Source organism: Panulirus ornatus, chromosome 13 (genome assembly GCF_036320965.1).
Source record: "Panulirus ornatus isolate Po-2019 chromosome 13, ASM3632096v1, whole genome shotgun sequence".
Classification (NCBI taxonomy): domain Eukaryota; kingdom Metazoa; phylum Arthropoda; class Malacostraca; order Decapoda; family Palinuridae; genus Panulirus; species Panulirus ornatus.
The window spans coordinates 9,707,018-9,729,456 of NC_092236.1; the positions used below are offsets into that span (position 1 = coordinate 9,707,018).

The window sequence follows — 22,439 nt, forward strand, 5'->3', positions numbered from 1 at the left end:
TAAGGAAATCAGAAGGTGTAACCCCCCACGAAAGTCATCGTCATCATCTTAAATGTAATATTTCAGCGTTCACGGTTGTAAAGTAAACGCTTATGAGGCGGTGGTGAGTACGCTACGCGTCAGCGCCCTGTGTTCACAACTCAAATCCCGGACTTTGGAAGTCAGCACTGGTGAGGTCTGCTCAGTGGTACTTGAACCGTACCCACAGAGGGCTAGCCCAGGACTGAAGGCCCCGAGCTCTTGAAATCCCGATGAGCGTCGCCAGAAGTTCACGCCCCACAAGCTCTCATATTCAGCACCCCACGATATAGGGCCTCACGCCTAAGATGTTCAGGTCCACGCCCTCCCGCGGGTCGCATTACAGGAGAGTGGGGCCACCCCGCACTTTTCCCTTAATAAAGTAAGATAACGTTAGAAATGTGACTCACGCGTGTTGGCCAGCCTTCCCGCCCCCGTGTGTCCCTTCACTCCTGCTCTCTCTCTCTCTCTCTCTCTCTCTCTCTCTCTCTCTCTCTCTCTCTCTCTCTCTCTCTCTCTCTCTCATAGACCTCGCCGCACACTCACATCTGACGCCGTACTCTCCTCTCGTTTTACGAGTCTGTTCTTCCCGTTCGAAACCGCACCATCTCCGCACGTCTTAAACACACCCACCCAGCTCGCTCTCCTCACACCAGTAAATGCCACGTCGTATGCTTCTCTGTTTCCACGTCGCATGTCTCCCTCATTATGCCTGATGCCTCTCCCCACCTATGATGCCTCTACGTCTCAGCTATCCTTTCTCACGCAGCAAGAATCATACTCTCTCTCTCTCTCTCTCTCTCTCTCTCTCTCTCTCTCTCTCTCTCTCTCTCTCTCTCTCTCTCTCTCTCTCTCCCGGCGGTACCTGCTCCTCTGCCCAAATCAGTCGCCTTTGTCGCTTCAGAACGTGCTCTCCGCCGGGCTCCGCTCCCTCATGCATGCATCCAGTACCTCTTTTTAGATTTCATGTCTCATCACGTGCCTCTCTTTCCTTCCCCCTCTTCCCCCACAATTTCCTCCTCACTCATCGCGTTTCTTCTTGCCCCCCCCCCCCTCATGTATCTTTTCTCATATATGATGACTCTCGTCTTATTATTACTCCTCCTGCACCTCCTCCTCCCCTTCCTTCTCTCCCTCCCTCTCCCAGTATTGCCTACCTCATGCCCGCTTCCTTCACGTGTATTTCTTTTACTCTCATGATCTACGTCGTCTTTCCTCACTCCTCACTACTTCTTTTTTTTTTTCCTGCGCCCACTGGCCACGGGTTTCTCGTGATTCCCCCATGCCTCACCCTCCTCCACCTCACACATTTTCCATGCTACGTAGACCTTATCTTTCTCCATACGTCCGTCTCTCTGACATCACCCCTTTCACAAGTCTTACTCAACTCGTATTTCCCTCGCACCTAAAGCTGTCGGGAGGTTTTGAAAAGAGGCAAATATTACATATGTCATCCACACCCACATTGGCGAGTACCATTCGTTGATGATATATATATATATATATATATATATATATATATATATATATATATATATATATATATAATATGAATGGATACATCTATGTTTTTTACTTCGCTGACACTCCTTGGCCATCCTTAATGTCTTCTTGGTGTGTTCGTTAGTTGGGTTTTGATCCTATCGACAAGGGAAATCATGAGGAACATTAGAATCAAAGTTATATTCACCAGTTGAAAAATGCCTGAACACTTCCTTCAGGTATTCACGGTGATTGTAAAGCATTTGCATTCTTTCCCTGCATATGTGACTCTTACGTATCATTGTCTGATTGCGATGCCCTCTTGTAGCTGAAAGTGCAAACATTAAAAGCAGTTTTTGCTTGAGGTTATTATATTTTTTTTATGAATTTATACCGTGAGAAAGGGGATATGTATACGTCTTTTTATTCAGTTCCATTTACATCCATATCGTCATGACACTGACCGTGAGAAAGGGGATATGTATACGTCTTTTTATTCAGTTCCATTTACATTCATATCGTCATGACACTGTGGTGAGTCTGTAGCTTAACACGAGCATATCTGTAAGCGAGTTGGCAACTGTTGCTCATAGCATTAGAAAATGGGGCATTAAACTACATAGAGATTCCAACCTTCTTACTACGTGTTTCCTGGGAGGAGAGTGTTTGGGCACACTAGTGTATACACTCATGATCGTGATCTTCAGTATTTTTCTTTGAACGGTGGTGTGTGGACACACATCAAGTGTGAGGCAAACGTCTGGAGTTCCCTCTTTTCTGGTAAGATGTATATAGTTCTTAAAGTTATTTGATAGTACTGAGTTGATAGTCTCTGTCATAGTCATGTTCTGTTTAAGCATATATGTTGCCTCCTGGCCTATAGCTATGGGAAAGTTTGGTATTATGTATGATATTTCCTCTTGTGTAATGTATGTGTAGGTTGTATGGCTTGCGTGAAGTGTATTATGTATGAGGTTTCGTTTGATCCGGATTTCATAAAAGGTTGCTGATTTTGAAGTCCTTACAAAGTTGCTCGTAGCCCAATGCAACGTTCTTTATCACTGTAGGCGATCGTAAACAGTCGAACCAGAAGCAAGAGAAACGAGCTGATACCTGTGTGAAACTCGAGCGAACTTCATTGAGCAAAAACTTTTTTGAGTGAGTTAGTTAAAGTAGTTTTTCCTCAGATTCTGCAAATGCAGGGAGAGTCGTGAGAGTGTAGGTGTTTGCCCCTCCCACAGGTGACTGTGGAATACCCAAGTGACTGCTGAAGAGTATTCACACTCGTGTTGCCTATGTCCCTTGTGGACGAGGTCGATGGACACTTTGGAGCACGACGGTATGACCCTTGCGCGTACGTACACGACGGCCTGGCCTTTGGGCCTGACTCCAAAGGGCTGGTCGAGCCAAAGGCTATATACCCGCTATACCCAAGGTTCATACTGTCATACTCAAGGGTCGAAACGTCGTACTTTAAAGGGCTTAAACCAAACCTTGAATCACGACTGCATATATGTTCGTGTCGACAACATATTGACATTGTTTTGTTCTTTTCAGGAAGAATACAAGAATGATACGAGGAACCGAAGTACCACGTCCAGTTAGAGACGAGGATGAAGGAAGGATTATAACTGGTAAGGTTGAGAGTCATAGTTAGCGAACAGTACACTGTAGATCTAATGATACACACTACACCAACCACGACACATAAGACGCTCTCCGTCATATGCCAGGGACGTGACACACACGAGATGCTATACCCAGGAGAATTATACATCATGAATTATGTAGTCTTTAAGTGTATTTTAGCTTCATAGGTTGTTGAAGTGAAATAGATCTGATGCACCTGTAGTCGGCTCATTGCCTTCTCGTGTCGCACGAGCACTCGCAGGGAGGAATGAGTTGGGCACATCTCACAGTGGTTACTGTATAATATCAAAAGGTGTGGGCGTGGTTGATTCCTCCCGCCGCGCCGCCCCCAACACAGACACCTCGCCGCCTCGTTTTCTATGGTGAAGGGTGGCAGGCTCGGGTAGTATACGAGAGACGCAAGCCCCACTATAGCTCAATTATTTGACCATTAACCTTTAAAACTATGATTGAGAAATGTGGTGGATCTACTGCTTAACGTTGGCATGAACGTTATGATAAAGCTAAGGAGCTCAGTAAAGGTATATTATACTTTATATCTGGTGAGGTTGAATGTCAATCGTACATCCACGAAAAGATAGTCGATTTGTTACTGAAAGCCGTTTTTAAAAGTATTGTATACAGAGTTAAGGAGTTGAGCACACGTGATTGCTCTATTATTTCTGGTAAGATGAATCACCAATCCAGTAAAAGTTGTCCAATTGTTACTCAAGGTTGTCGTGCGCGTTTTACGGTATCAGAGAGAGATATATTTATCAGGAATGATATAATGGGTAGGAAGTGAATGTACGAAACTGGAGACTGATGAAAGTTTATGTTGTGAACGTCATGGAAGATTGATCGAAATATCGTAACACGTCTTGATTCTGTATGTTCGTAGGATGTTTCCTACCTCTTCCTTGGTAATTAGGTGCGTTGATTAGTTAGGTTGTTAGGTTTTAGGCCTATCAGTTGCCAGGGGTCATTAAGGGTTTCAGCGTCAAAGATTAAAACCACCAATTGAAGAATACTAACACCTTCAGTTAATTCTAAGACCACAGACACTTGCAATGATGTATATATGGCCTGCTGGTAAGCAGTGGTTTATATATATATATATATATATATATATATATATATATATATATATATATATATATATATATATATATGTAAAACCTCTGTAAGACTCGATCTTAGTTAAGGCTCCCATATCTGTACAGTGTATGACCGTCCCCTGCGCCTAGACATGGTGCCACCCACAGAATGTAATTCATCAAAATTAAGCAAACATGGCCAACAGCATCACTGTGAAAATTTTCGTTATTTCCCTAATTTGCTCCGTAAAAAAAAAAGAGAGAGAGAGACATCTCCCTCCCCCCTCGGCCCACCTGCATCCATGTCCTTGGGAAATGCGCAAAGCATAATCCCGCGCTCCCTCATCCCCACCACAATCTCACCAACAACAACATCAACTGAAAACGATTCCAAATAATAAACAAAACACATTCGGGCCGCCTAGCTCTCCATCCCCGAAAATTGAGCGCGGTAACCCGGGGCGCCCCCCTGGGTGCGGCGACCCTCTCCCTCCGTCTGTAGGGCCGCCACCTCCTTCCTGCAAGTCCGCCTTTCACAGGCCCGCCCCAGGGGTAATCTACGAAATGAGGGCAGTGTACGGATTAAAAAGGGATGAGGGCTCTTCCACGTGCTAAGGGAGCGCCTGTGTTTACTGCCAGGGTGGACATTACTATTGTTAGTGGCTCCTGATGCCCACAGAAGACGCTCTTTTATCCTCCTCTCCCCCCTCTCTCCTCCATCTTTCTCTTTCCTCCTTCCTTCTCTTATTTTTTCTCTCTCTACTTGTCGAGAGGTTCTGCGAAGGAATTTGGGTCTTCAAGATTAATATTCATCCAGAAATGTCCTACAAAATGCCCCCTTAAGCTGGTGATGAGGTGCTTAGTGATGTAGGCATCAAGCAGCTGTGGTTCCGAGGCTGTGTTCCCTCGCTGAACTGGACACACACCCGGAAGAAGTGCTCGGCTTTCCGCTGACCAGCAGGAGTGATACATACTTGATTATGAACGAGTTGTTCAGTGTATGATGAAAGGGCAAAGGTGCTTGGACGTCTCTTGCATAGTGTTGCAAGTGGAGCCCCGGAATTATTGGGAATGATGATAGATTCAGAGACTTGAAAGATACCAGAATTATCATGAGCGTTTGACGTGTGGTTGTAGCGTGGCAGAGTTAGATGTGCCAGCTCCATTACCTGCCACCCTGAAGCATAGAGTGTGCTCGAGTGCATGTACGGGGTAGGAGGGAGAGTGTCGGATGAGTCAGACAAGGAGGAACTTATTTAAGTAAAGAGGGATGTAAGATTGGGAGGGAAGTGAGTGGCTTAGGAGGAAGGATCATGTAAATGATGATGGATAGACTTAGGGTCGGGGGAAGTAGATGGTAGATGAGGAGGGAGTTAAGGGTAGAGTAAACGTTGGGTTTGGAGTGCGTTTCTGTGAAAAAGGATGCGATGAGGCTGGTTGGAGGGTGAGGGTATGAGATGAGACAGGAGTAGGGTTTGGATAGACGCGAGGTGGAGTAGACAAAGGCATGGAGAGTAAGCTCGGGAGGTAAAGGCCAGAAAGTGGAGGAAGAAGATAGGGATTTAGCTGTGGTGGGGAATGAGCTGGGGTGGAGTGGAGGTGAGATGGGGAGCGAACTGGGATGGAGGAGAGATGAGTGTTGAGAGTGGGCTGTGATGGAACAAAGGTGACATGGAACAGAGGTCGCGTTAGAAGAGAAGAGCAGTACAACTCGTCATCCATAATACCAGCTACCAAGACTAAATGTATCACCGACCTAGACTAGATACATCACCGATGGTTGATGGTATACAACAGGACGGATCCCAGACGTCCGTCTCTTCCTACACATGGAATAACATTAATAGAACGCTTCTTTTCCTACGCATCGCCTTCAGTTTTGTTCCTTGTGGCTATCGTTGACTTTACTACCTGATCCTAATTTTTCTGAACAAGAAGTGGATTCATTTCTTATCGAAATGAAATACTTCAGAAGCAGTCTAACGGCAAACAAAATACACCTAAGCTGTAACAACAGTGGTACATGAAACACACAGTAGACTACCCATCGCTTCGTTTCTAGTAATCACTTCAGATATGACAACGTTTCCTTTGCCAGGCCGCAGGCACTGACGCATTGCCACACATATCAGTGTAAATAACTTGCCAGAAGAACTGACTTCCTGCCTTGATGTGTTTGCGGATGATGCCGAGGTCACGAAGGTGGTAAAGAGTGATGAGGATTATGTCAACATAGAATAGAACCTAGATAGACTCCAAAGTTGCTTTGAGACATGGTTGATGAAATCCATCTTTGAGTTAAAGAAATGAGGATGGGATACGGTGAGAAAAGGCCTCAGTGCGAATATCAATAGCGAGTATAAATAAGCTGCAGAAACAATGTTTGCTAGAGGCTCTAGACTTGGGAGTAAACACTGTCCTACAACCGTCTCCAGAGTCCTACTACATCCGGTGTATTGTTAAGGAGACCAACTATCTAGTTGGTCAATACTAGAAGAGCATACAAATATATGGTTAAGGAAGTATTTAGCAAACTGTTCTTATACTATATTAGGCCATAACCAGAATACGCTTTTCAAGTTTGTTCGCTGCACTTAAAGAAGAAGAAACGACTTTATAGGAAAGGTCCAGAGGAGGGCAACAAAGTTGGTACCTGATTTCAGAGAGCTGAGGGACAGGGAAAGGGTTCCAGACTTTAAATCTGTCCGCCCTGGAAGAAAACGAGTAAAGGGTGCCTGGTCACAGCCTTGAAGCTCTTGCGCCATTTTCATGATGTCACCAGTGTACACTTCGAAAGATGCAAGAATAGAACAACTAGAACCCATAACATGAAACCAAACAAAAAAAAATCATGTTAGAAAAGATTTTTTAGAAGCGCTTTTTATAGATTGTGAGTTTTGGATGAATGGATTAAACTGAATGATGAAAGTTTGGTTGAGGAAAAGCATGCAGAGGTTTAAAAAGTAGAAAGACTTCTAGAAAAGTTTGAGAAATGGAGCCCCGTGAATGTAAAGCTCGCTTTTCGTACAGTATAAGTTGGTAATTGCACACACGGGTCTCCCTAATGCAGTGGTTAGCGTTGCGATCTAGCAATCTAATGTGCCCGGGATCGAGTCTCGCAGAGGTCTGCTGGCTCACGGCCCGCCTGACTGCTCATCTTCCCCTTTTGAGGCTGGTCGATAAATGTGTACCTGACGTAAGCTGGGGTATGCATATGCGTGTGCATACGTAAGATTGAGACATGCTGTATGTACAGGGATAAGAGACGGAACAACACAATCGTAGAATTGTCTCCCCGTAACATAGAAATAGCAGTGTTGCACAGACGGGTGTGGCAACACAAACGTCGCTCCTGTTAGGGTTCGACATCAAGTGGGGGAGGAGAAGACCAAGGGGAGAAGATATTGTCCGGGATAGGAAGGGGAGGAATGAAAAGGGCCTCAGACAGACTTGCGGAAAGAGGTTTGACCCCCGAGGGAGGTGTAGGGTTTGAGGGGGGGGGAAGTAAGGTTTGAGACAGACGTGTTCGTAAAGAGTGATGAGTGCGAAGGTGGTGAGGGGACAGGTGATGAGGAAGAGGAGGAGAAGAGAAGCTGAATTAAGGTGATCTGAGGAGAGGGAGAGGATTGGGGAGACAGTAAGGGACTTGTGGGGAGAGGAGACGTTGGGAAGGATGAAGGGAAAGCCTCCCGCGCCCTACACCTGCTAAGTGCCTCAGGGTGTGTGAAGAGAGGAGGCGTGGGGAAGGATGAAGGGAAAGCATGGCACGCCCTGCACCTGCTGAGCGCCTCTGGGTACACTCCTCCAACACCTCCTAATTAACGGTGTCGTGCCACTTTTCATGGCAGGAGACGTGAGGAGTTTTGGTGAGATTAATTTATTTTATACCCAGCAGTTCCGTCTTGGTGATGGACGCATCAGCAAAGGTTTCAGTATCAAGCTTAATTAGCTAGTATAATTCTCTGTAAAATAAAGTGATTAAACTAACCCTTCTCTCTTTTAATCTTACTATTTCTTTTCCTTCTTCCTCTCTCTTATATTTTTTTTTTTCGTTGCATATTTGCATATTATGCAATCCCTTTATCTCCTCTTTTCATTTTCATCTTATATTCAAACTACCTTCCACGCTGAAAGCACCATTTTCGTCGACATGATCTCCGAAACCTGTCATCACACACACACACAGACACGTTTCCACACCACCATCCAACACCAGGACTCAAAACGTTTACCAAAGGTTTGCTCCCGCTGACTGAGGTGTCAGACGAGTGAACCCCTGGCTCTGTGTTTGGAGTGTAACGATAAAATACCTTTATATCTTCCAGAGAATCAGACAGCCTGAGAATAGTTAGCTCTTTCGAACAAGCGTCGTCGCTCAAGTGGATAACGGAAAGATGCATAAGTCGAGTTACACACACACACACACACACACACACACACACACACACACACACACACACACACACACACACACACACATCCTAAAGGGAGAGTCCACATATCTTCACGTCCGTAGTAATACGTGACTTCAGGCTCACATCATTTATGCCAGTTTCTCTGACCAGGTCAGGAAGATACAAGATGTTAAGAACTCGTAAGAAGACGCAGAGATGGACCGTGCCACCATTCATCCTCCCTATCCCTAAAGGAAATGTACACTCGTGTACAGAAGATGTGCAGCGGCGTCTGACGGTGGAGCGGGAGAAGCACCTGTGCCAGGCAGGGAGTGGGAGGAGGAGGGTGTGTATGTGGTCTTGGACTCCAAGTCTTGAGCTGGGGAACCGTGAATCCATCAGCTTGTGCGTGGCTGGCGTGCGTCACAACTTGGTCTCACTTTATATCGATCACGTACTGTAAGACTGATCCCTGCGAAAGGCCACTGGTTCCTCCAGTCAGAATAAGCATGTGATGTGACTCCTTCCTTCTTGTGCCCTCCTTCTATTTCGGTGAATTTCAGCCCCACCGAGCATCACTGGCAGACATGGCTGCTCCATTGCACCTCTCTCCCGCCGTACTCCACGATGCACCATCTCTCACATAACACGTTCCTTACCTTCCGTCCTCCGCTCAGTATTGCTATAACTTGTTGTAGTTCATCCTGCCTAACGAGGCTTGGATCTGTTGTTTCCCGTCTGTCGTGAGCCGTCCACGAATCTGTCTACACACTACCCTATGTGACATGCACTGGCAGAGACAGGCACACATAAACCTCAGTGTTCCTTAAGTATTTACGTCAGTTTGCTCTCTCTCTCTCTCTCTCTCTCTCTCTCTCTCTCTCTCTCTCTCTCTCTCTCTCTCTCTCTCTCTCTCTCTCTCTCTCTCTTGAATAGGATATAGCAGCAAAAGCCAAGGCAGTTATCCACTAACGCAGGAAGGGCATTACTACCCGTGAATGCAGTTTAGTATGAGAGGCGTTGTCACCCATCACAACACTGAGGCGGGAAGGACAAAGAAGTTATGAGCAGAGAACATGTAATGTCCATTTTACTCCAGGTGCTAAGAAGGGAGAGAATATTAAACAAAGACTCACTATCTCATCGTTCTAGTGTAATCATAATCAGTTCTTACAGAGTGTAAGTTGCGTTAATTGTAGCTTTCGAATAAGTCATGCCATAGTATAGGTATTCATAACACATCACTTTGCCGTGTTTGGGTACAGTCAGATCAGCATAACTCGACAAAGGAGAGGTGTTATCGATCAAAATATCGAGATAGAATTTAGAAAAATCAAAAGTTTTGGGTAATAAATTCCTGGTATGTGAGGGTGTTCGTGTGTGTGTGGCTCTCTTGTGTTGGCTCTGTGTCACAGCTTCCCGCGGTTCCTCATGTTTAGTTATCTGTGTATTGATCATTGTCTCTCTCCTGCCACCCATCTTGACCCTTCTGTTGCCCCGTCCTGCCCCTCCAGCCCCGACCCAACCCCTTCCAGCTGCCCTAATCTGTCACTTCCAGCGTGTCCTTATACACTCCCATACACTCCCACCCTCTTCATCATTCTTAGTTTTCTCTGCGTCTTTGTCTTCCCATCCATCATCGCTCCTCCGCCCGTCTCCTCCATTCTTTCGTCCTGTTCCATTCTGCTTTGCCCTTCCCCTTCACTCATCCTTTCTCTTTCTCTTGTCCCCCTCTCTTCCACTCATCCCCAGTCCTCCATGTCCTCCACCTTTCCCTTCCCATCCACTCGTCCCTTTTTCATCTGTTTTCAGGTTGTCACGTATATCCCGCTGTGCGCACCACACCTCGCTCACCATAACATTTCCAGTCATTACGTTAGCATCACCCATTGCTATATTTACTCCACGCCTCGTTACATTGTTCACCCAGGCCAGTCCAGAGGTCCTCTCGGGTCATTTGTTCATGAACAACCTCATGCATGTAAAGCATAAGTCCTTCTCATCATCGCTTCTCTTCATAATGATAATGAACGGCTGATTAGTTGATCCTTCCCCCACGTATGATCCGGGCAACACCTCCTCTCTCACACACACGGCGATCTCCTCCCTTGTTCTTTCCCGTCTGTGTTTCCCCTACGACAGACCACCACATACACACACACACACACAGTTATTGCTGTTTCTCCTTTTCTCATCCCTTCCCTTTGCCTCTCGTACCAGTTGAGCCCGCCACGCCTGCAGTATATGTCTCAATGAACTCCCAAGATTTGGTTTTCTTTCCCGAAACCACCACGTAGAAGGCGAGTCATGATTACCCGTGGTGGTAGGAGAGACGAGGTAGCCAGGCGAAAAGACCGTGGCCTGGTCGAATCATACAGAGCCTAGGAGAGAGCCTGCGCAGCCTACCAAGTGTTGACTGTAAGAATGTCCTTTAGGTCAGTTGAAATAACTGGGGACTCATTCGTTTGTACTGCCCCTCGCTGAACAAGAGATGGCTCTGATGGCGAGCGAAGGATCGGTGTTGAGTGAGGGAGAGTGGTGGTGGAGAGTGAAGAATGGTTGGTGGATAAAAGTTATTTGGGTTTGAAGAGTCACGGGAGGGAACAGCGATGAGTAAGGGGGAGGTGTGGTTAGGAATATTGGGAGTTACAGGCACAGGTCATGGTCCTCAATCCCGAAAGCCTCCGCCCTCACAAACTGAGCGTTGCGGCAGAAATAATGAGTTTTCGTGAGTGAATGATGCTTAATTTGGCTACTGGCTCGTGGTTCCGCGCCTCTGTCAGGGGTAACGCTAACCCCCAGGGGGACCGAGAACGTTGAACCTCGATTAGTGTCTGGTCAGCTTGGCTCAGCGGTGGAGGTGGGGAGTTAGGGGTTTTGGAACTACCTGTGTGTGCTATCTGAGAGAGAGAGAGAGAGAGAGAGAGAGAGAGAGAGAGAGAGAGAGAGAGAGAGAGAGAGAGAGAGATTGCTTAAAAATGCTTTGTCTACAACGAAACATGCGTAGGATTGGCCACACAGCACACAGGTCTTTGACATAGAGAGAGAGAGAGAGAGAGAGAGAGAGAGAGAGAGAGAGAGAGAGAGAGAGAGAGCGTCATCTACCAGTAAGACGAGAGCAAGGTTACAGTGCGAGGGTATGGTTGTGCCGGCGAGGAAGGGGAGATCCTCATCATATGAGGGAAGGGAGGGGGTCAGAGGGAATGAGGGGAAGGGAAGAATGAGAGAAGTGATAAGAGGGAAAGAAAGGAATGGACCGTGTCCTCATTGTCGACGTCATTCTCTCTCTCTCTCTCTCTCTCTCTCTCTCTCTCTCTCTCTCTCTCTCTCTCTCTCTCTCTCTCTCTCTCTCCCCACCCACAGTCTCCTCTTCTGATCCATAACACTTGACAACATGTACCTCACACGACTCGTACCTCGTAACTCTGCTTTCATGCGGTGAGCGCTGCGCGTTTGCCCTGCCACCGTGCCAAATCGCGTCGCATGTGCGCATAAGTAGGTAGCTGCTCTGTGAATACATCCTTCCTGCGTTGCATTTCTGTCTGTATCTATCCGTCTGTCTGTCTATGTACCTCTCCATTTCTCTCTCTCTCTCTCTCTCTCTCTCTCTCTCTCTCTCTCTCTCTCTCTCTCTCTCTCTCTCTCTCTCTCTCTCTCTCTATCTATATATATATATATATATATATATATATATATATATATATATATATATATATATCTATCTATCTATCTATCTACCACTTTCAGACGGTTCGATTGACCCTAGCCTGTGTCACTGCCCCAGCCTGTCTCTCAGGTCCAGCCTGTGTTCTCGTCTCAGCCTGTCTCTCAGGTCCAGCCTGTGTCACTGTCCCAGCCTGTCTCTCAGGTCCAGCCTGTGTCACTGTCACATTCTCATGCGTTGATGTCGTCCCAGCCTGTGTCATTTATCCTTATCCTTCTTATCGTCCCATACTATCTCCATATCCCAGCTGTATCCCTGTCTATCCCAGACTGCTTCACTGTCCCACTCCGTGTCACCCATTTACCCACCCACCTACCAGGGCACTTTGAGGGAAACCTTGGAACACCTCTCCCTCCACCGGAGGGATCTGAGGGTCTTTGCCTCGCTGGCAGGGGTGGGTAAGAGGGGAGGGAGAGGTGTGGAGGGGAATGGGAGGACTGTGTTGGTGGGGAAAGGGTTATGGGGGGGAAGAGAGGTGGTGTCATTCACCTCTTGGCCACCACCAGGGATCACCATGGTTTTTACCCAGTGTGATGCTCCCTCCGCCAACCCCCACGGATAAAAACCCGCCCCTCGGGGAGTAGGAGGAGAGGGGGAGGGTTTTCCTCCCTAAAATCACGTCTCCCTCGTAGCTCATCCTTACTGGTGGTTTATTAGCCAGTGTGTTGCGGCTGCCGACCTACCATTATTTCCGCTCCCGGTCATACTGCACGATACTTAATCAGGGTATTTCTGTGTACTTAGCCGGCGCCCGGGTTTGTAATCACAGACATCCCGGGAAGGCCCTTTCCATTTGCTGCCCTAGTCTGAACCATACCGTGAGAATATCTTTATTGCGTCTCTTATCTACATTGTTATTTCATTGGCTCTTTCATCATTGCTGTTATTTTGATGGGTGGTTTTTGCGTAGGGATTTGTTAGAAATGTTGCTTCTTTATCATCACCATGATGGTAAAGGTATGGTCCTTTTTGTCTTTGTATTACTCTTTTTGATTGCTGTTCTCATTATTATTATTGCTGTTGATTATTTACCTCCCTCACCACCCCATCCACAGGCAGATTAAATAGCCATGGTGACATCACTCGCCTTCAGTACAAACCTCCCTTCTCTGGGGAACACACACTCCTCTTTACTCGCTCTGACACCTTTCTCTCCCAGTAAAAAAATCCTCACTGCATCTAGTAGCTTTCCTTTCACGCCATGTATTCGTAGCAACTTCTGTAAGGCTTATCTGCCAATTGTCAACCTTATCATAACGGCCTCAACAGATCCATTAACACCGCATACAAACCTCTCTCTCCCTTCAAGCATTTCTCACGCAGTGTTGTCAAAACAAACACCCGAGTTCGCACATCCTTTACCACTCTTGAAGTCATATTGCTCTTCCCCAGTCTATGAATGCCACCATCCTCTCAATCACCACTCTCCCATACAACTTACAAGGTATACTGAGCAAGCTTATTCCTTTGTGATATGAGCATTCACATTTGTTTCCTTATTTCTTCATATAATGGCATTCTGCCACACCTCAAGCACCCCACCTTGGTCCATACATACGCTGAAAATCATGACTAACCAGTCAGCATAACTGATACTCCTTTTCCTTGACAAATTCATCTGCGAACCCATCCACTCCAGCCGCTTTGCTGCACTTCACCTTTCGCAAGGCTTTCACCATCACCTCTCTTTTCATCACTGAGACATTCGCCCAGACTTACTTTAGTCCACCTACCTAACCTTACCTCAACACTTAGTATCTGACACTTTATCATTTAATGCGTTCAGCAGACATGAGTTTTATTACCATACGCTTTGCCAGTGTGTCTCTCCTTTGTAAACCAGCTGTTGATGTCACATTTGTCCATCTGTTATGCAGATAAGCTTTCTTATGCACGAGAGGTGGGCACTACAACCCGGGACACAGCTTATCTGGGCAGCCCTGTAATCAGGGTAGCGAGTGTAACACGGGGCACAGCTTACCTTGGCAACAGTGTATCTAGTTATAAGGTAGCCTGCCCTGCAGTGAGGTCTCGGAAGTAATCCGTTGGCGTTTGAGTTTTCCAGAATTCAGTATTGGCTCTTTCTCGGAAATGCTTTGACGTGAATATTCCTCTCTCTCTCTCTCTCTCTCTCTCTCTCTCTCTCTCTCTCTCTCTCTCTCTCTCTCTCTCTCTCTCTCTCTCTCTCTCTCTCTCTCTCGATGCTTTGTTAAGCGCCAAAGGAAACCGACGTTTATCATCACCATGTGTGTTCTAGGCAGAGGTCCTCGAAACGAACATCTTTACGTGGTGATCAACAAGATGATGTACTCACTGACTCACTCCACATATTATACGTGCGTAACCTCCCACATTTGTGTCTCTGATCTAGCCAAAACATCGCCAATTTTCTAGGATTCCCGAGATACATTTAACACTAGGTACTTAAAATAACGTCGTTTACTATAGGACGGAGACCGAGGGAGCTGTGTCCAGCAGCTTCTGTGTGGATGGGATTCAGAATTCACATTCGCCGTTGGTTAGACCGTGAGCAAATATCGTTCCCGAATATTAGACACATTATGAATCTTCCGTGTGATAATTAATTTAGTTATTTGAGAATATAACTTCTGTAAATAATGAGAGGGGAAAGGGGGATTTAAAGAGAAAGAAACACGCATTTATCAAGGCTGCGTCAGACACCAGTATATAGGCCACTGTGCCAAGAGAACAACATTCATCAAAATGTTCTACGTGACCTCACAGCTTTTTGCCTATCCTGTCCTCGCCCGTCTGCTGGGACGTGCTCAAATTGCCCCTCTCCTGTCCTGACCAAAACCTCACAAAGGTACTGCTCGTGTTAGAGGTCACCTGAGTGTCGCTGGTGGTGAAGGACGGACGGACGGCCGTGTGTGTGTGTGTGTGTGTGTGACAGGCGGCCCTCACTGTGACAGGACCCCTAAGCGCGGGGACGGCGTGAGGCGCCACCCGTCCGTCAGGTGAGGTCGGGTGAAAACCCCTCCCTCCCCCTCCCCCCCACTCTCTCTCTCTCTCTCTCTCTCTCTCTCTCTCTCTCTCTCTCTCTCTCTCTCTCTCACAGACACACGCACCAGGAAGTGCGCCGACAACCTGGTGTTTACTGCATCCGCGGAAAGACTTTCATGATGATGATAATACTAATACTTTATTGGCCCCTCTAGACAATGTACGCAAAACACTGTGATTACAGACGTTACAGTACAGAGGTCTCTCTCTCTCTCTCTCTCTCTCTCTCTCTCTCTCTCTCTCTCTCTCTCTCTCTCTCTCTCTCTCACTGGAAAGTTGTCAGTGTAGTTTTACTGTGGTACCGAAAGGCGAGCACTCACACGTACGCTCTTATAGGGAGTCAAACACGCACCGTCCCAAGGGGTAGTTCTGTTGCTGGGCTTGCCATAATATATGGAACGACTTACCTGGTGTGACAGAAGGGTTGAGATCACGAGACGGTGTTCTTTACGACTCTGCTACTTTGTGCTGGACTTGCAGGGCGTGTTAGATTCCCTTTAGTGACCCCTCATTGTGTAAGGTTCGGAGTTTTATATTTGTAACGGTGAACTACGTAGTCTGTCTTAAGCATAGGATACGTCCATGTCTGGTAAGGGATCTGGTGTTTTGATGGATTGTCATACAAGAGAGTGTCTTGAAGATCTTTAATTCAGCCTAATTGTCGTAAACCAGAAGTGGAGTGGTGGGTCCATCTTCGTAATGACGTGAGTAATGAGATGTTCACTGCTTGAGGCAGAACCACAGACTGTCGTGTCGTCACGATAGAGACGGAGCTCGTCTGGCTGACATGAACTGCCACTGGCATTTGTACAGGATGAGCATGATTACGTGGGAGTACAAATTTGTGATTACGTAGTTTCCAGCCTGAGTGATGTAAGTTACATGGAGATGTAAGATCGTATGAAAGATTACACTTACGAGTTAGTCTGCGCGATCCTCCCAGTCATACACACACTAGGATGTCGAAGTTGATCGTCTGAAGATGGAAGAACGTGGCACAACTTTTTTGGCTGTCATGTTGGGCTGGATGAGCTGTGAAAAGAGATTATAACTCTGGATGGGTTAGAGATGATGATATTTAGCTTACAGACAAATTTCCTCTTTATAACTCACAATAGCTTACTGGTCGATTGAAGTATTTTTCCTAGTGTGGTTCTATATTTCAGTCGTGAGGTGAGGGGGCATGGCGTTGAGATTTCCCATTTCCCCAGTTGGTGGGGAGAGGAGAATTTCCCCCCCCCCCTAACCCCCACCAACCTTTTGTGTGCTTTGGCTGTGGGCTGCAGGACAGACTGACCTCATCGCTGCATGATGTGGGGACAGTTCTAGGATGATTGTGAACTAGGGAATTACCCGGCGGGGGGAATATATTGGGATGACTGGGGTGGAGAGCGTCGCTCTCGCTCTCTTGGTGTTGTGGATGGCGTGCTGCGGGGAAGGGGAGGTCCTTGATCGGGTACGGTGGGCGTGTACAGGGGCAGCTGGTTGTCAGGTCCTGGCTGCAGATCCCAAGGTACCTGCTTTTTTTTTTTTTTTCTTCCGGACTGGTGGCGTAAAAGTAGGTTAGCTGCTGGTATACGTGGCTGATGATACATGAGTAATGACCTGGTTGATATATGACTGGACTGGGCTTGTGATACACGGATGATGATGTCTGAGTAGCTCTCCCTGGCCGAGGATGTTTGAGTAAAGATGGGTTGGTGGATGAGGCTTGCCTAGTGATATGTGGCCGATAATACGTGGTTGATGGACATGTGGATTTATGGTAGACTGATATGTGGTTTGTTATGCTTGGCTGTTGGGACCTGGTGGGATATGCTTGACGGGTAATGATTGGACGGTGTATAATGTGATGATACGTGACTCACCCATGAGCTACCAGCAGCCACACATAGTAATCATGTGATCCAATGGTTTACCGAGTTTGACGCAGGCTAGCAAAACGGCAGCAGTAAACCAGTAGGCAGTTCTTGGGAGTAGAAACCAGAGTAACATTTGCAAAAGAGGGGGAACACAATCAACGCTATGGCCCACGGGAAATGCGTCAAGGTTTGAGGTCACACTGGGAGAGTCAACAGGTTGTATTGCTTTGGACGCGACTCTGGCAGGGAAGTATGTAGAGGTACAACTCCCCAGATGTGAGAGTAGTATCCCATACAATAATATAATCGGAACAACTGTTCAGAAGAGAAGATTTTTCGATGTCTGAACGGGGTTACATGTTACGGTGGTGTCAGGTGTTGAGTGATTGAAAAAGAAAAGGGTTTTGGAATTAATGCCATCGCGAAGGCACGACTGCCACTCTGGGGTATTGCGTCCAAGCCTGAGTTTATATATTCAGTTGTGATGAGACGAGAGGTAAATTGAGTTGCAGAAGATGGATCAGATTTGAAAGAAGTGGAGAAATCCAGTACGGAGTCGTGCATTTGGTTGTTTGCTGAAGAACGGAAATGGTTGATTAAGTGGAGGAAAACCCATGCGAGACAGGACGGGGACCTGAGGGACCACCGCTAAAGACAGGGGAAAGACAACATGTCGACTGAATGTACCGACTGTGTAGATAACACCTTTGTTATCCACGTCCCTGGGAATGTGTGTGGGTGTGTGTTACTCTGACGTCACTCCAAAAATTATAACTAGGGAATGATGGATAGTGAAGGTTCTCGTTCTCCTCACCTGTGTCAGCGCTTATCACCTGTGTCACCTGTGTCACCTCAGCAGTCAGCCAGTGTAGGGCCAACCCGCCCTCCTCACTCATTGTCGCGCCATCAACACCGGAAATGGCCCCTCTAAATGTGTCCGGTTGTGGCGTGTGTGAGGGGTGTAGGGGGCTCGGGGCCTGTGTGAGGGGTAACGGGGGCTAGGTGGTGAGTATGAAGGGTGTAGAGAGCTGGGTGGCGTGTGTGGTGAGCGTAGGGGCTCGGGGTGGCGTGTATGACAGGTGTAAGAGTTCCGAGAATGGGTAGATGTTAGGATTACACAGATTTTAGAACTAGAATATGGACAAACTTTAAAGAGAATAGTATTTTCAGCAACCATAAGTGCTGGAGAGACTGAGAGAGTAGGACGTGAGGATCTGCATATGAAGCTTGGAGGAGCATAACTTCAGGACTTGACGTGTGTGATACTGACCCTATTTTGCTGTACAGTTGTGGTTCATGGTACACCTGCCTCCTCTCCTATACCGCCGCCTTCAGCAACTTCCTCCCACATGGAGGTAAATCATCCAGCATTTCCTACTTAGGATATTTTATCACAATATAAGTATCTTGTTGCATATTCAAGTCTTTGAGAGAGGCAAAGGGCCTTGGTGTGTTGAATGCTAATGGAGTTGCTTGTGGTGAATGCCTTCAGTAGTGTGACACTAAAGGGGAGGAGGAGGAGGAGGAGGAGGAGGAGAGGAAAGGAGATGGTTGAAGAGGAGAAGCCAACAAGGACCGTAACTCACTTATTACTGAGTCGAAATCATTCAATTTACGTTGTTAAATGTTATGTTCCTCTTTTGTCTAAGCATTACGAAAGAGAATGGAGATTATTGCTAATTACTTTATTAATGATGATAAGATTCATATAATTTCTTAATTATCCATCTCATTAATCAAAATACGTAGTAGTTTGCGTGTTTTTGGTGAAGAGAGTAGAAGTGTCGTGTGACTGGGGGCAGGTGGGTGGGTTAACAAAGCAGAAGGCAGGGTTAGGTGAGGCGAGAGACCTGGCTGGACCAGAGCTAGGTTCGTCTGCACACCCAGTCCTGCCGGAACTTCCTCCCCAGCACAACCTTCAGACAGATGACTTGTCGTATTGAAGAAACGTGTGATGAATAATTTGGTGTTGATTTAAAGGAGAATATTTTCCAAGTTGCTCGAGCGAGCGTGACGCACCCGCTCACGAGCCAAGAGGCGTGTCCACGCCTCCGTCACTGCCTGCAGGTCAGGAGGCGTGTCCACGCTTCCGTCACCACCCGTTCGGGGGGGGGGGGGGGGGCGTGTCTACGTTTCCGTCACCTCCCGCCAGGGGGCGTGGCCACGCTTCCGTCAACAACCTTCACGTTCTGGGCCTGGCGCCGCCGCCCGGGAAATTACCGGGTATTCAGGATATTTAAATGTGTAAATATTTTTCTGTGTGTGTGTGTTTGTGTGTGTGTGTGTGTGTGTGTGTGTGTGTGTGTGTGTGTGTGTGTGTGTGTCGTCCTCCAGGTGCATCAAGTACTATATATATATATACATGACGGTGACGTGTTAGAAACGTGACTCCATTTACTCATGCATATGTATGTGCTTTTATATTATTTTCTACATTTAATTATATAGAGTCCGTAGTGAATACTAAGCATGTAGGAAATACCCAGGTGTGTTTGCTTACTTGTGTGTGTGTGTGTGTGTGTGTGTGTGTGTGTGTGTGTACAGCAAGGACTTGTTGTCCTTCATCTATATCGTAATTTTTTTTTTATTTCAGTTGTTGCTGTGTTCGCACTATCTTCAGTCAGCTTGTTCCATCAGTGTCACTTTATCACCAGGGATGTATTTCCTAGCTTCTTGCGTGACTCCTCATTCCTTAAGCTTCTCGTTATGTCCTCTACACAGACGGTCCTTCTTAAAGAACACCTCAGCTTATACCTCACGGAACGCGTGAGGAAGCAGCTTTAGTGTTCTTGTCATCATACGGCCCAATGAACTGTCTTCTGGTCGGGAGGTGTTTCTTCCCTGTGGCCCAGAGATTACTCACTTCAAGTCACTTTTTGTCATCTTCTGTCGGAGTCGCCCCAGCATCTCTCTTCGTCCTGAAGTGGCAAGACTTGAAACGGTGATTTCACATATAGGTCGAACATATGTGGTTGATGTATAACCGAACATCTCTCTCTCTTTTTTTCTTTGGAGCCGATTTTGACGCTGACCAAGACATGTGTTTGTTTCCTCACGACCCTTCTAAAATGATCTTTTGGTCACACGATGCCAGTGTTCTTGTAAAATCAGGCAGGAACCGAGGATCTACGACTGGCGTCCTGCCGGTGCGGCATGATTAGGGGTGTGTAAAAACAGCCCCGTCATAAAGTATTAAGCTGGTGTTTTATAACATCATAACGAGTAAGTGTGAGTCAGGTGTGGACTGACGTCGGGGTCCTTCAGTACAGAGTGAGGCCGTGTTACATCCAGGTTGAGGACCAACCACAACATCCAGGGTGGGGTCGAGGCTCACTTAATTAGAACGTTGTCGGGTCTTTATAGCTAAAGGGTGGAGCTCTATAGCCAGCGAGGGCGGAGCTCTGCAGTAGTCGACGGAGGCAGTGGTACAGCGGAAATGAGGTGGTAAGGGCGGACTACGAGAACCTCCGGAACGGTGAGGCTGCAGAGAGCAGGCCATGAGACCAGGTCGAAAGAGGTTAATGGAGGTCGAGGGAAGTCACGTCTGACAAAAATCTCAGGAAAGCCGAGGGAGGACGCAGAGTTTGTAAGGATGAATGTCCGAAGCCTTTGGGATGATAGGATGGAGACAAAGGAGGCTAGCTGAAGGTTGGAGGAGGTTAAGGAGGCTAGAGAGGGCCAAAGGAGGACATTTGGAGGGAATAGTTACTCGCTCCAGGGACCACGGAGGATGGAGAGGGTCAGAAGCAGCTGGAAAGGACAAAGACTAAGAAAGGTCAGGGGAAACTCAGAAGAGGAGAAGACCAAAGTAAACCACTGGGTAGTGATGATGGTGCACGACAGTTGTCAGTGGGGACAGAGTGCAGTTAATGAGGGTAGAGATGAGAGTGAAGGAATGGGTGAGGTAGTGGGAGGAAGAGAGACGAGAAGAGTGGACGGTGGCTGGCACTGGTCAGCTTGAGCAGTCACGAGGCAGAGCGATACGTACGGTGGCTTCTGAAGGCATTGTTGGGTGATGGAGAATATCACAAAACTCCCTCCTGCTCTCCATGATGCTCTTCTGCAGCTAATCATGTCATTACTATTCAGAATGAAAGTAATTTAGACTCGGAGTTTATGTTTTGTTTCAAGTGCTATTTCAACTAGATATGATCTAGTATATACTAGGGCTTAGAACGGCTCAATAATTCTCAACCTCCACTCAGATATTCTACAAATAAAAACATCCATGTAGGAATCTTACGAAAAGCAAAATATATAACCGAAAAATATTCCAAAACTGATAAAGAACTATGAAAACTTGAATCTATATGAAAAAAAAAATCAAGTGAAAAGGATGTAAATATTTTATGATATGTATCACAAAGATGCCATTTTTTGATAGATCTCAAGTTATTACCGGTAAATGTCATTCATCATAATTAGATCGCCAGTAATTTTCGTAGAATATTCAGCAATAATCACAAGAACAAAAAACTATGGCATGTTATGTCGACCTTTGAGATTACATCCACCCGCCAGAGGTTGCTGATAACCGATACAAGGAAGCCGGACGCTCCGTCGAAACTGTTATACTCGACAGCGGATAAGTTTTTGACAAGGTACCATGATACTTTTTCCAAAGCTCTAAATCGGATAATTTCTGTATCCTACGGCTCTCTGTGTTACAAAGGTGCAATTATATAATTTTACCAAGAATGATTATGCGCCAGAAACAAAACAAAAAAAAATGGAGTCAAACATTGCAAAAGCGTTTAAGTTTGTACAAGATCACCCAGATTCTTAATTTCCCAAATTTCTTAGAGATTTTATCAAGCACGGTCAGTATCAAACTTCTCTCAGGGGGCCACATGTATAGAGGAAGTGGGTGTCATCTTGAAAGCCATCTTTCACGCCCGAAGATGGTATGGATTTTTCGGTTGGTGGATAAAAGTTGAAACGTCGATGGCCTTAGTCACCCTAGCAGTTGATAGTCCAAACAACCAACCAAAATACAAAGGGCCGTGGTAATACAGTAATATTTAATTATATAACAAAAAAAAGAAAAATATTTTAGCGCTCATTTACGATATAAGAGATTATCGTAATTTGGAAACCTGTATTGATGCGATGGTCAAAGTCCTTTATAAGAATGGTTTCAGTATTACTTTATTTTTAGACGTGTGATTTTATATATATATATATAAGACCCTTCTGGAAAGAATGATGA

The 22,439-nt window shown here is 46.4% G+C and overlaps 1 long non-coding RNA gene across 1 annotated transcript in view; it reads left to right on the top strand.

The window, feature by feature from the left end:
• The window catches only part of LOC139752587 (uncharacterized), an 822,887-nt gene that overhangs the window by 778,135 nt on the left and 22,313 nt on the right, over nucleotides 1-22,439 (top strand). The window contains exon 5 of the long non-coding RNA XR_011713539.1: nucleotides 3,058-3,134. This is a non-coding gene — a long non-coding RNA (uncharacterized lncRNA). The remainder of the gene's footprint in view (nucleotides 1-3,057; nucleotides 3,135-22,439) is intronic.